The following is a 15,200-nucleotide window of genomic DNA, read 5'->3' on the forward strand; positions in this document are numbered from 1 at the left end:
CGCAGACTCAGGAAGGACCTTCGCTTGTTTCTGTGGCTGCGCGGCATATGTTGTGTCCTAATCCTTCCTGTGTTTGCTGTAGGTATGGCGGTTCTCCAAGACAAATGTACGGATGCTGTTGAGGAGGTCACCCGGGTGTCGCTGGGATGGGGGCTGGGGAGGAAGATGTTTCTGGTGATACCCTCCTGGGGCCGCCTCCACCTCCTGGCCCGGGGCCGTGCTTGTTTGACGGCTGCAGCGCTGGACCCTGGGACCCCAAGCTGCGAGCTGGCAGAAGGAGGAGGAAGAGACACGCTTTACCTGCTGGCCCTGTCACTGATGAAGGGGAAGCTTGTGTGGGGCAGACCTCGGGCAACAGATGTTGGTGGAGGATCTGCCAAAACAGTGCTGAGGGTAAGGGCGTGACGCATATGTTACTTGACACGGGAGGATTAGGGAAACCATGAGAAGCATGCCTCGTCCCTTCCCACCGTGACACCTCGGGGAAGTGAATGATGAGAACAGAGAAGCCCAGTCCACGCACAGACGGGGAATGACGGGCCAAGGGCAGGCAGCTTGAACCGTGCCTTGGCTTTTCTCCCCCGTCCCCAACACCCGCCCCACCACTCCCCTGCTGGGGCGATTGGCAGGCGTGGGGAGATGGATTGTGCAGGCTGCAAAATCAAAAGCAGAAGTCAGCTGATGGAAGCGCCGCCTTCAGCGCTGTCTTCCTTGCTCTGCACCGTTGTCCTTCCCCGCCCGGCCCCACATGGATAAAGGGATGTGCTGCAATGCCCCGTCCTTTCCCCTGGACCTTGCACATGAAGTCATGTGGATGGTGGCCAGGGGTCCAACCACTTGTCTTCGTCCACAGCACAGGGGAGCCTCAAATGGACGCTCCTCATTGGGCTCACGTCATCAGAGAAAGCAGGCCAAGGGACCACTGGAAATCTGAGACTGGGAAGCAGTGCACACTGCTGTAGATGGAATGGATGGTCAACGGGGACCTAAAGCACGGGGACCTCTGCGCAGTGTTCTGCGATAACCTCTGTGGGAATGGATATGTGTATGTGTGTGGCTGCATCACGTTGCTGCACAGCAGCAATTCACACAACACGGTAAATCAACTGTATTTCAATAAAAACTTAATAAATAAATAAATAAATGGACTAGATGCCACAGTCCCTTTCTCCCCTTTGCACTAGGTTTTCATGGACTCACCATTCTTCTGGTGGAGCTAAAGGCAGGCAGGAGATGCATTCCCTTACCTGTGAGGAGGTGGCAGTGGCAAGGTGGAGGGGAAATAGAAGAAAGAGGGAGAGAGTGGAAGGGTGGCCTTGGGAAATGCATATTTTGGTAAGGAAAAGGAATAAGATAGAAAAGAAAATCCAGCTCCTCAGTTGCACCATCTGTATTTCAAGAGTTTACTAGCCATACCTGGCTCTAGTGGCTGCCATATCATACAGCACAGCTAGAGAGCAATTCCATCATCAGAGAAAGTTCTACTAAACAGTGCCAATCTTTTTTTCTTTCTTTTTGGTTTTTTTTTTTTTTTTTTTGGTATTTTTGCCTTTTCTAGGGCTGCTCCCACGGCATATGGAGGTTCCCAGGCTAGGGGTCTAATCAGAGCTGCAGCTGCCAGCCTACGCCACAGCCACAGCAATGCGGGATCCGAGCCGTGCCTGTGACCTACACCACAGCTCATAGCAAGGCCGGATCCTTAACCCAGTGAGCAAGGCCAGGGATCGAACACGCAACCTCATGGTTCCTAGTTGGATTCGTTAACCACTGAGCCACGACAGGAACTCCAAACAGTGCTGGTCTTGAACAAAATAAAAAGGGCGACCTCCTTATCTTTGGATGCATGGTTCTGATCCTAGTGAGCCACTTTTTGTAGAATAATTAGGGCAAGCTCCTAGATGCACTTGCTGCATAACAGGCATTTTTCTAAGTGTGTGATGGAAGTGGTCCATTGAATGTATGTATCAATTGTTTGAAGGCTGAAGAGCCAGATAAAGAAGCGAAGGGAAGTTTCAAGGTGTCTCAGAGACAGGCTTCAGTGAGGGAGTCCTTGGGGAGGATGTGGGGCACTTGGTGTTAGAAGGCAAAGGACAGTGTCCTCTGAGCACTAGGGGAGGAGAGGAGAGGTCAGCTTGGTGCAATGACTTCTGCTTGCCCTGTGAAGCAGGAGGGCCCATCATCACCGGAAGGATGGAACAGAAGGGAAATGTGAGATTCGAGGAAGGCAGAGGGTGGACAGAGCCATTCCCTGGACTTGGGAAGCGAGCTGCATGATGCAACATTTATGACATCTGGCCACTCCTAGGGCCCAGGAGAGGTTGGGTTGGGGATTGGGAATTTATAATGACCACTGCCCAGTAATATGACTTTCTCCAGAAACTGTGCTGATGTGAAACTTAGAGCCAGGTATACTCTGGAAACCCATGTCTTCTCGTGGGTGGAATGTCTGCCTTCCAAGAACTCAGGTGACAAACTCTGCATCTGCTGCTGGGGAGGCACCTAATAAAATTGGGTTGGCTGAATGAATAAAGTTGCCATCTTTTCTCTTTCCCTTCCTGCTTCCTAGCCCGCCCCCAACTAAGGAGTTTATGCTTCCTTTCACATCTGGTTAAAGAAGGGAAGACTGTGAACAAGCCCTCGTAGAGGTGGCTTCAGGGGAGGGGTGCTGTTGGGTACCCAAATCCAGGAAGGGCAGCCTGGTGGCACTGGCAAAGTAGCCCTCCCCAGCCCCGCCCGAGGTCCCTCAGTTGCCTTGCCTCTTGGTCCAGGACATGGGTGTCCTCTCTTTCACTTGGAACCTGGGTGGGAATGGACAGAGAGCTCGCTTCAGAAATATCTGCCTCCTGGAGTTCCCACTGTGGCGCAAAGGGACTGGCAGTGTCTTGAGAGCACTGGGACACAGGTTCCATCCCAGGCCCCACACCATGGGCTATGCATCTGGTGTTAGCACAGGGGTAGCTTAGGTCACAACTGTGGCTCGCATCTGATCCCTGGCCTGGGAGCTCCAAATGCCACAGGGTGGCAAAAAAAAAGAAAAGAAAAGAAAGAAAGAAAAGAAAAGAGAAATATCGGCCTCCCAAGGTCTCTTCAGCCTCTGACCCCTGAAGAGCAGGTAAAAAGAACTCCTTTGGAGAATTCTATGCACCTTTGAATCTTCATAATGAATTCCAAACTAACCAATCAGAAAACAGAATGCAGCTTGGGAAGAAGGGGAGAAGGGAATAGGAATGTCTCCTCAAGGATTTTCTCCTTGGGCCCAAAGTATTTACATTCAGATTTGCATATAATTTGCATATAATTTGTGTCCAGTGACAAAGCCTATGTGTTGTTCAGATAACCTTTAAGCTCAAGTTGATTTTCAGAATGTCCCACTGTCCTGTCTCTCCCCATCCGTCTGCTCACATACAGGGTGCGAAGTCTGGGCTTTCAAGGACTACCATTGTCACTGGGTCACACACATTCTGTGTCAGCACTGCCGCATGTCACTATGCATTTTATTGTCACAAAACATCTCCGACAGCAGAAGGAACCGGTTCAGGGCAGCCTGGAGGGCTGGAAGCAACAGGTAGAGGAGGGAGCGCAGGTGAATTGGCAAGGGGAGAGTTACCCAGGAAGTCAAAAAAAAGGTAAAGTCTGGAGAAATTAATTAATGACGAGAGCTAAACCTCGTGCAAAGCGCTCAGCCTGTGCCTGGCATTATTTCAGGGCTGGACAATGTCTACTCGTTTAGTCACCTTAACAGCCCTCTAAGGTGAGACCCATGGTTATGCCCATTTTAGAGAAGAGGAAACTGAGACCCGCAAAAGTACGTAATTTGCGGCAATCGCACAACTTGAAAAGAGACACGGGTCCTCAGACCTCAGAACTGGGATGGAACTGCTCTACTACGCTGTGAATAGAACAAAACGGCAGAGTTCTGGAAGGGCGGGAGAAGACCAGCTCTGAACTTGAGGTTGCGGGGATAGACCCTCAGGCCAGGAGAGGGTGGGGTATGAGATGTCTGGACATCCCAGGAATCAGGAAGAGGAAGGAGGCAGCAGAGCCCAGGCAGGCGGCACGAAGGAATTGCAGCTCTGCTCTCACTCTCTTCCTTTCTGACTTTGTCGGGAGCCACCAGCCCCTCTTTCTTTGGACAGAGACCCCCCCTCCAGGGCAAGAGCTGGTCTCAGCCTGCGGCGGCGGTGCCCTAGCTGAAGCCTGCGGATGTGGATGAGTGGGAAATACTTGGTCAGTGGCCTGGAGTCAGAGGTTGGCAGGCCAAACAATGGCCAGGATGCATCAGCCCCTCTCTGGTCCAACTTAAAGAATCCATCTTCTCAGGCCCTGAATGGGCAACAGCAGACAGACTGTGGCTCGCTGGGGAAAAGAAATTATCACCATGGAAGAGGGAGAAAAAAAAAAAGGGGGAGCCCCTGCTCCGCCTATGCCTGGAAAGACCTCCACCCCTCCGTGGAACCAAACCCTTCTTTTCCAGGATGGATCTGAAATGCGAATATTCCTCTCGTTTTTATTTCTGGTGTTAACATTTTATTTTGTGCATCGGGATGTTGGCCACGGCTCCAGAATGAGAAGTAGCCAGCCGCAGCTGGGAGGTGAAGGGTTGTAGCTGAAAACAAACCTTGCAGGAGGGAAGGGGGAGGAAAAATAATTAATGAAAGATGGTGGAGAGGCCACCGGTTAGTATTGGCTGAGGCAGTGTGAGAAACTTCCTCGTGCTGAGGCGTGTTGTCCTGGAGCGAGTGTTGTCATCTGAATTAATTTGCATGACAATGGACCGGGCCCTAATTATGCACAGGGATGCTAATGGCACCAGCCACAGTGCATTTCCCTGGGAAAAGGATCTTCCTTTGAGGAGGCGACCTCTTCCTCCTCCTCCCCCTCCCCTCCTCCTCCTTCCTTCTTTCCCTCCCTCTTTTTCTCCCGCCCGCCTCCTCCTTCTCACAGTGGGAAGCCCCCATCCCTCACCCAGGGAAATATCCCCTGGGGGCCGGCTGTCTTCGTGGGAAGGAAAGGGTGCTGTGAGGTGGAAGGAATGCTTTTCAAAACCTCCCCAGACCCTCGTTTCTCCCTCCCACCTCTTAGGCAAGAAGGAGGTGTGAGTGTGCGTCCTTTAATTAAAAACCAGTGGAGCCTCCGGTCAGCCTCTAGGTGATGGTGATATTAGGGGAGAAGCCGCTGTGGGTGCAGGTGGGTTTAGGGTGGGAGCGGGGTCCAGGGGGAAGGATGGGGACACATGAGGTGTGGACTTTGCTTGGTCAAGCACCTGGACATCTATTTCGGAGCAGGCTGTAGCTTTCTCTTGCAGCTTTCTCCCAGGAAGAAGGACGTAAAACCTGGCACCTTGTAGCTGTTCCGTCTTGCTTTCCTCACTTCCACTCTAGGAAGCTGTAGAATTCAAGGGGAGGGTTTGCAGCCAGAATATCTGGGTTCAAATCCCATCTCTGCTTTTTACCCGCCACCTGACTTTGGCCCTGTGACGTAACGCTTTGTTGATCCCATATCCTTATAGGCAAAATTAGCGTCGTGATGCTTCTTTCTCATTAGAGAAGGTGCTTGGCACACACCTGGCACATGGTAAGGACCACCAATGTTTGGCATCAATATCTGGCCTTTCATCCATGGTTAGTTCTGCCACTCAATGGTGTCCATGTTCCTTTAGAAAATAACGCAGGTGGCCCCTTTGACTGGCGGGCGTCTGATTATATTGACAGCCCCACCCTCAGCCTTCCACCAGTGTCCCCCACCACTGCCACCCCCATGGGGGTGGCTGGCTTGGCGGACTGGACGGCTCATGAGCAAACAGTGCCCTGGGGAAGGCACTGTCTCTGTTTTGTAGTAGGTTAGCTGAGGAGCCCCACTAACTCATTTTACTGTGGTTGCCGCAAGTTCTAGAAGGTTTATCTACAATGTGTCTCATGGGATAAAATGTTCCCTCCTCCCCAGAACAAGATTGGCTTGGTGGAGTTGAAACCCCTGCAACCTAGAAGGAATTTTGCGTTTTGTAGCTTTGCCCCACCATGTCCCCGAAGAGCAGAAACAGGGCATCTCACTAGCTGAGGGCATGCTTTACCCACTGGCCTAGAGGACGAGTGAGTGTTTTAGCAGCATTTCTTACACTTAAAAAAAAAAAAAACCCAACAACAACAACAACAAAAAACTCAGGCTCAGTCTCAAGAAATATAAAAAGATGATTTCCTATACAGACATTTAATAATTCAAAAGAGATATTTTCACTAACTGTAAAGCAAATAGGTAGTAATTTTGAAAGTACTTTTTGTGAGTCCTTTATCAGACGGTGTGATGGAAGGACCAGCCCACTGTCTGATCTTGACTCATGAAGGCCTGGCACCATAACTGAGTAGTACCCATGGCAGGATGACATCAGAAAGTGGGCTTGAGTATATGTGTGTGTGTCTCTCTGTGTGTGTGCATATATATATATATATATATATATATGAACCACTTTGCTATACACCAAAACCTAACACATTATAAATCAGCTATACTTCAGTTTAAAAAAAAAAAAAAGAGTAATTAGAAAAAAAGAAAACCAAGGAGTTCCCATTGTGGTTCAGCAGGTTAAGAGCCCGATTAGTATCCATGAGGATTCGGGTTTGATCCCTGGCCTCGCTCGGGGGGTTAAGGATCCGGCGTTGCTGAAAGCTGTGGTGCAGGTCACAGCTGTGGCTGGGATCTTGCATTGCTGTAGCTGTGGTGTAGGCCGGCAGCTATAGGTCCTATTTAACCCCCAGCCTGAGAATTTCCATATGCTGCAAGTGAGGCCCTGCAAAAAGAGAAGAAAAGAAAAGAAAAGGGAGGAAGGGAAAGGAGGGAGAGAGAGAGGAGAAAGAGAGAAAGGGAGAAAGAGAGAAAAGAGAAAGAAAGAAAAAGAAAGAGAGAGAGAGAGAGGGAGGGAGGGAGGAAGGATGGAAGGAAGGAAGAAAGAAAAAGAAAGAAAGAAAAGAAAACGGATTTGAGACAGATATAAAACCTATGGTCTTGGGCTCAAGATGGGCATATCTCATAAACGTATTTCAGCTGCTCAAAACTAAACAGAAGTTACTATGACAGAAAATTTCCAGAGGAAGGTCAGTCCTCTTCCACATTTTAATCAATACAAATTCAATGAAGCCATAAAAGAGACTTGTGACATTGCTTTGTGATCAACAATTTGAAAGGGATAACTTATGCTGATGGCTTCACCAATCAAAATTCAGAGTGATCTAAGCATCCGCAATGATGAATCCAAAAAGGTCAAATGAAATTCAGTGCGATCAAAAGTCAAGTCCTTAAAATATTAGTTTCAGCAGTCCATTGGGATTGGTTTTTGGTGGGAATAAAATGAGATCTTGAGATTAAGGACAAACTCAGCATGAAAAGTATTCGATGCAGACTATTGCAGTTGGAGTGGCTAAGCAATGAGGTCCTGCTGTATAGGACAGGAACTATATCTAGTCACTTGTGATGGAACACAATGGAGGATAATGCGAGGGAAAAAAAGTATATATATATGTATGTACGTATGTATAACTGGGTCACTTTACTGTACAGCAGAAATTGACAGAACATTGTAAATCAACCATGGTAAACAAAATTTTGGAAAAAGAAAAGTATTGAGAAAGCACTTAAAAATATCGAATGTCACCTTCTGCTCTGTTAATAAAGACGCCTGTAATTTCCACTTTCAGAGCAGACTATTTTCCAAACCTGCTTCAATAACCTTGTTTGGAATTCAGGATGTATTTTTCCCTGCAGAAACATTGTTATAGATTCAGCAGGCTTTGATACAGATGCAGTTAAAATCTAGCTGAACAACAGTGTAAATAATAACTTTGATTCCCATTTGCAGACAGGAAGACAACCCCTGTCTAACTGCTTCCAGACCTTACACTTGTTTTGCTTTTCTTCATCCTCCCCAGACCCTGCTCTTCATTTCCTCACACTCTTGTCATGCAATCCGTCCCACTTGTTTTCTTCCTGAACAGCTGGGCTGTGAGCAGGAGAAAAAGTGACCCTAAGAGCAGCCACCGCAAAGAAAGACCTGGAGAATGAGCTGAAGAGTTCAACGACCCATTCAAACACGGCGCAGGCTCCATTTTGGAAAAAGCCTTTCGTATTTTATTGACCACAAAACAGATTAGTAACCCCAGGTAGAAAGTTTTAATCTGCCTTTAAATCGATGTCTCATAAAAGCTCCAAGTGCCCAGCCCAGACTGCCTTCTCCTGGAATTTCAGACTTAGTAATATTTTATTCTTGCTTCATAGATCTCTGATTGGTTAGATCCCATGGTTAATATTGTCATTTTCAGGCAAGAGGAGGGAAATCCTAGCAACATTATGTTCGTGTCTTGTTTTCAGAGGTTTGAAAATCCTTCCTAATGAAAGGAAATCTCAGTGGGGTTGATTTTTTTTAATTATTATTTTATGTTTGTATTTTTTTTTTTAACTTTCAAATTCTGGACACACCTAAGTTTTGAATTTGGTGAAAATAATATTGTGTCACTACTGAAATCATCTCATAAGATTTCCCTGCCCTGGGTGCCTGGAAGTTGATGTTTCTGAATGGACTGGATATTGGTGATCCCGTGAAATCCACATGTTGAAATCGTTAAACCCCCACTATGATGGCTTCGGGAGGTAGGGCCATTGGGAGATAATGAGATCATGAGGGTGGAGCCCTCGCGAAGGAGATCGGTGCCCTTACAGAAGTTCCCGAGGGCTCTCTAGCCCCTTCCTGCCCTGTGGAGTCACAGCAGGAAGATTAGAAGGTGGTCCTCCACCTTTTGGTGTTGGACGTTTCCAGCCTCAAGAACAATGAGAAATAAACTGCTGTTGTTTATAAGCCACCCAGTGTACGGCAATCTATTAGAGCAGCCCAAACTGACGAGGACACTTTTCACCAACAACCACCATCATGCCAGGATGAGCCCAGATACAAAGTTTGCCAGGTGGGCAAGAACCCTGACTCCCAAGTGTTGTTTTCCTTGTGAATCTTTTGAAGGCATTGGAATCACAATGATTAGGAAATAAAGCATTCCACCAATGTTTCCGATTGCCCCAATTACAACCATGGCAGTGACCTCTCCTCACCACAACCCCCCCCCCCAAAAAAAAAGATGCTCTGGTAGGTATTGGGATACAAACACAATATTGACACCATCCTGGAGAAGTTTCAATGTCATGGGAAGGACATGTCTGACAACAGAACATTGCAGGACCATGCGTGATAAATGCTAGAAAAGAGGTGATGGTGCTTTGAGAGTACAGGGGTACAGGGGAGGGGCTGACCCCGCTCAGGGGAGGGGAGGCTTCCTGAAGGAGTGACACGTGGTACAGTCCCTTATTGCTTTCACCTTAAAGAACAAAGCAAACACAGCAAGGAGGGGTGAGAGATAAAGCTGCTCAGAGCAGAGAGAGGCTAGGTCACAAAAAGCTTTCCAGCCTTGATGAAAGAGATTGGACTTTACTTGATAAACAAGAGAAGCCTTTGAAATTTTTTCTCACAGGGGATTGGGAGAGTAAGGATTGTTTTAGAATGACCACTCCTTAGGCAAGTGTACTTCTCCAACTGGTAATTGCCGTGAAATGGGATGGAGGGGGGAATAACAGAAGACGTGGCGAAGGAGGCAACATTTGAGATGGGTCTTGAACTCCAGATGAAGTTTGAACATACAGAGAAAGAGGAAAGGCACTGGGGAGAGGGGAGAGGTCATTCATTGTACAAGGAGCACAGCATGATTGAAGAGGAGCGTCATGAGCCATCAAACCAACCCTGGAGATGGAGTCAACATGACGGAGGGTTTACTCGTTTGTCTTTGATTTGGATGAGTTCCCCACTATCTTCACCCATGAGCAGTAATCGGTCTTGCCCGCTGTGTCCTTGGGATGACACGTGAATTTGTGGTTAGCATCCTTCCTGGTGGTGGTGATTGGTTATGGTGCGTCCCTTCTGAGTTGGTGGCCGGGGCCCCAGTGCCAAGAGTGAAAGATTCACTCTGTGCATCCGTGTTTCCTTCTGCCTCACTGCAGGAACGATCCGTACACTCTGCCATCCCTGCTTGTCCCCCCAGTCACAGTCAATCATAACCCTCTGGACATTTTACTGCCTGTCCCAAGTAGTACATACTTACATATACATTTCTAGGGACAGAGCAAATGGGAAAAAAAAAAAAAGTATAGGCTGGTATCTTACAGGACTTAGTTGCTCACCTACTCTAATAAAGTGATTTGGGTAAGAAAAAAGGCAACAAGTGGCTATGGTGATTGACGTATAGCCCATGAGCACACAGGACATTTGCACAACACTTCCTTTTCATGGTTGGCTCCCATTTTGGACTTCTTCTTGTCTTCATAGCTTCAGAAGGATTCTTGTTCTGAGACTCAAGGAACCTTGCAAAGCCTTCCTTAATGTAAAGGAGTTTGGACATGAACTTGAATAGCCATTGAACTGATTTTCCAGCTGACAGGAGATGGTTAATTGTGTGCTGTCTATAGGAGTCTTGAAAATCTGTCTGGCCACGTTAATAGTGGCTTGAAATTTATGACTTGGGACCACTGGGGGCGATAAGGAACTCCGAGCCCCGGCAACTCAGGGTAATAATCCCTTAGGTGGAAAATAAAGCCCAGTGGGCAGATCTCACAGCCCTATAAACAGAAATGATCAAAAGTAAACATGGTCCAAGTTTAGCATCCCTGCTGGTATTACTTTCTTTCCTTCTGGGATAGCATCTGCTTGTTCAAAAGCATGTACAGCCAGCTTAGAGTAGGTGTAAGATTTGGAGGTGACGGAACATTCTGCTCGTATGCTACAGGGATGGGAATTCTGCATCGTTTTTCAGGAATCGAGTTTTCCCTGATATGGTATTTTTATTCTAACAACTGAAAGCCAGGAGAGGCAATTTGTTATGAGTAGATGAATGGGCAGTTCTTTCTTTTCCCCCTGGACTCCTGAGTCAAAATGCAGAGTTGACACTCGTGCAAGGAAGACATTGAGTCTGTCTCCCGGGGAGAGTGCGGACACTTTTTCCAGAGTGGATGTGAGATGTCTTGTTGAGCGAGAAGTGCTAGTGTGATCTTTGGGAGAGAGGAACGGGATCAGTAGTGGTATGAGATACAGATGCTCTGCCCAGAAGCTCAGAGTCATAACTGAGCATCTGTTTGATCAGTGGTCCTCCACTGTCTGCTCCTTGCTCCATGGACGTAGTTTAGCTCTCAGCCTACCTGCCTCCCGCTGTCTCATTGGTTCTTCTGACCACTGCCTTTTCATCCGAATACCTGGCAAGTGGGGCTAAAGAGTCCAGAGCTACCCAGACGTAAGCTTTTTGATGATGACTTCAGTGATTCGGTGACCAGTAAGGGGACACAGGAGTATTTTGGCAAAGATAAGATAATTAAGAAATATTATTCGCTCTCTCATTCTACAAGAAGATATTAATACCTCCCCCGCTTCTTCCTTCCCTTCCCCCTCCTTCCTTCCTTCTTTCCTTCCATCCCTTCTTCCTTCATTTCTCTCTCCCCCTTTCCTTTCTCCCTCCCTCCCTTTCTCCCTTCCTTCCTTCCTTCCCCCCACTGATATTTATGGAGAGTTTACTACGTGCCGCGTAGTCTGTGATGAGTGGAACACTGTATTAGCTGCCAAGTGCTACAGGTGATTCCTGAAAAAAGAGTAAGGCACAGTTCTAGTCCTCTAGAAGCTTGAAGGTTATTGCTATTAAAAAAAGAGACAAACCTGGAGTTCCCGTCATGGCTCAGCAGTTATTGAAACTGACTAGCATCCATGAGGACACAGGTTGGATCCCTGGCCTTGCTCAGTGGGTTAAGGATCCAGTGATGCCATGACCTGTGGTGTAAGTTGCAGACGCAGCTCAAATCTGGCGTGGCTGTGGCGGAGGCCAGAGGCTACAGCTTCAATTCGACCCCTAGCCTGGAAAACGCCATATGCCGTGAGTGCGGCCCTAAAAAGCAAAAAACAAACAAACAAACAAAACCACAATACCATATAAAACAGCTGGGAAGCAATGACAAGGTGAAATACAAGTAAATACTTAAGTGTTACCTGGATAGCATGGAAAAGCCATAGGATACCTGAGCTCGGGAGTGACTTGCTCAAGGTCTTTGGAGGACCTGATTCGGGTGTTCAAAGATTTAAATAAGGGAAGGTAGGAGGTGCACTAGACCAAGAATCATGAGACTCTAGAGCCATAGCAATGGTTTTAGACCAAGGCCTTTTCGCCCTCCCCAGGGGACATTTTGGAATATCTAGTGACTCTTAAGTATTGTCACAACCAGGGAGGGATGCTACTGGCATTGAGTGGTTCGAGGCCAGAGATGCTGCCAAACCCCCTCTGCTGCACAGGACATCCCCTCAACCTCCCCAAAATGTCCATAGCGTTGAGGGTGAAAAACCTAGATCTGCCAGGAGGAGGGATGCAGCACTGTGATGGGGCTGCGGGACAGCCTATCCAGAGATGCCTGGAGCTGGAGCCACTGGGGAAGGGGAGGAACCGGGCTTAAAAAGGAATCCACAAGTTTGCCTGGCTGAGAGTGGGCTTTAGGACTCAGTGCTGGAGGTTCTTGAATGACCCAGAAACATAAGAAAATGGATGCTCCAGTGAGCTTTGATGACAGCAGAAGCAAGGACATGTACTGTATATGGAGACAGACTCCGCCACGAAACCAAAGGACCAACATTCATCCAGAGTTCTGGTTGGATGCTTCAATATGACATGTCCTCAGGGCCCTAGCTTTGTCCTTGGGGCCTGAGGGGCACTGGCTGGCTCTTACGGTGTCTGTCTTTTCAGGAATGACCTGCCTTCTCTCCCTCTTGAGGGATAAGTTGGTCTTTCAATTCGTTTCTCACTTTTCTGAAATCTGAAGGCATCCTTTCTCTTGGGCTTTCTGGAATTGAGTGAATTTGCACTGCGGGCTTAAAGGCTTGCTTTCGTTTGTTTTTGTTTTAATAGAAAAGTTAAAATAAAATCAAACACAAAACAGCAAGGAGTTCCTGCTGTGGCGCAGTGGGTTAAGACTAGGACTGCAGCAGCTCGGGTCACCGAGGAGGTGCAGGTTTGATCCCAGGCTGGACACAGTGGGTTAAAGGATCTAGCATCCCCACAGTGGTGGTGTAGCTTGCAGCTGTAGCTTGGATTCGATCCCTGGCCCAGGAACCTCCATGTGCCATGGGTCTGGCCATAAAACAAAAAACAAAAAACGAAACCAAACAAAACAACCCACAAGTTATCCAGGAGGAAGACCGTTTGTTCTTGGGAGAAGGTTTGGCTCCTGGATCTGCTATCATCAGACATGCTGTCTTTAAAGCTTTCTGAGGACACCCCCTCCTCCCTGCGGCTGCCTCTCAGCTCAGGGCCCTGGAGCGTGAAGGGAGTGGGGAAGGTTCCGTTCTGGTTCCTGCTCTTCATTGTCCAGAGAGGAGCGCGAGGTGCCTGGTGTGGTGTGGTGTGTGCGCGGGCGTGCATGTGTCTGCTTTGCATCTGGGAACAGGGCAGAGCACAAGGGAGGAACAGACGGGCCCCCCTGAGTTTCTCTTGGGCCGGGAAAAAATGAAAGGCGGAGAAAATCGCAATAAAAAACGGAAACAGCTGTGGCAGGACCACAGCAGCTTGTGGGGTGGGTCCTAGCCTGAGGGGGTGCAATCTGTCAAGATTCTGCTCCCAGGCGGGCTGGGTATCACCCAAAACCCTGCCCTCAGCACAGCCGTGGCTCGGCACTCCGCAGGTCATCAGGCCGCCCCCCACGCCCTGCCGCCCCTCGTCACTCTCCGGCCCGCCTGGAAGATGAAGATGAAATGAACTTGGTCTTTTGTTTGTTTGGTTTTTGTCTTTTCTTGGGCCGCTCCCACGGCATATGGAGGTTCCCAGGCTAGGGGTTGAATCGGAGCTGTAGCCACCGGCCTACACCAGAGCCACAGCAACGCGGGATCCTATCTGCGTGTTCGACCTACACCACAGCTCACGGCAACACCAGATCCTTAACCCACTGAGCAAGGCCAGGGATCGAACCCGCAACCTCATGGTTCCTCGTCGGATTCGTTAACCACTGTGACGCCACAGGAACTCCATGAAATGAACTTCGAATGGATTGGAAGAGAAGATTTGCAAAGAAGCCCCGTGACGACTGCTGGTGGTGAACTCTCCTGACAGTGAGGCCCTTCGTTCTTCAATCCAGATCAAGGCCCCCGACTTTGTTGAAACCTGTGTTTTGGCGGGGTCTTGGCACACCCAGTCCACGGTGGGTTGGCTGGACACACTGACTAAGCAGAAAAGGCATTTAGTCATCGCACTGGCTCCCTGTCAAAAGCGACTGGACTTCCTTCAGAGGGACTTTTGGGCCGGGCAGCTCTGAGAAATCAGGAGGGAAAATGTGGCAACGTGGGGGGTGGGGGGAGCGTGGCTCTCCCATCAGACGGGACAGAGATTCTGGGAAAGGGAGGCATTTGCCACCCCTTCCCCACCCCCACCCCCGGTCATGAATGGGAACTGGTTTCAGTCCAATCACTGACGTGATGAAGTATAACGTGGCCACGCAGGCCAGGGGGACCGTGGCTCTACCAATCAGGACGCTGACTTGGTTTCGTGGGGATAATCATTTTATCTATTGACTCAGGAATCACGTATTTTTCATCTGGTATGAAAAAGCAATACAGGAGTTCCTGTCGTGGCTCGGCGGTAGCAAACCCGACTGGGATCCATGAGGACACGGGTTCGATCCCTGGCCTTCTTCAGTGGGTTTATGGATCCAGCCTTGGCTTGAGCTGTGGTGTAGGCCACAGAGGCGGCTCAGATGGTGTGGGCCGGTGGCTGCAGCTCTGATTTGACCCCTAGTCCAAGCACTGCCATAGGCCGAGGGTGCGGCCCTAAAAAGACAAAACAAATCAATAAATAACAAGAAATAAATAAACACAACAGCTAAATAAATGAATGAAAAGACTAAAAAGCCAAACATAAATAAATAAATAAATAAATAAATAGCAATGCACATTCAGATGATGGGTATTTATGAAGCTAGGAAAACTCCTGACTTTTAAGGCCTCTCTTTTTCTTTTTTTCCACCTAACTCCCTGGACTATATTTAATCCAGGAACCCAACGCCCCTTAATTTATGAACTTGACTTGCTGAATGTGTGTCTCTCCCTGCGAGGTGTGGGGTCCTTCTGTACCATCCGCTTCCAGCCTTGAGCCTGT

General features: G+C 48.5%; 1 long non-coding RNA gene across 4 annotated transcripts in view; it reads left to right on the forward strand.

Moving 5' to 3' along the window:
* LOC102165318 (uncharacterized) overlaps nt 1–14,923 on the forward strand; it is a 387,409-nt gene extending 372,486 nt beyond the window's left edge. For all 4 annotated transcript variants that reach the window (XR_014820740.1, XR_014820744.1, XR_014820748.1 and 1 more), the window contains one exon: nt 14,800–14,923. This is a non-coding gene — a long non-coding RNA (uncharacterized LOC102165318). The remainder of the gene's footprint in view (nt 1–14,799) is intronic.
* Nucleotides 14,924–15,200: the final 277 nt, after the last annotated feature.

Source organism: Sus scrofa, chromosome 12 (assembly GCF_054392235.1).
Source record: "Sus scrofa isolate SSC_HxYL_T2T_F1_AM1 chromosome 12, Sscrofa_HxYL_maternal_Yorkshire_Landrace_v2.0, whole genome shotgun sequence".
NCBI lineage: Eukaryota > Metazoa > Chordata > Mammalia > Artiodactyla > Suidae > Sus > Sus scrofa.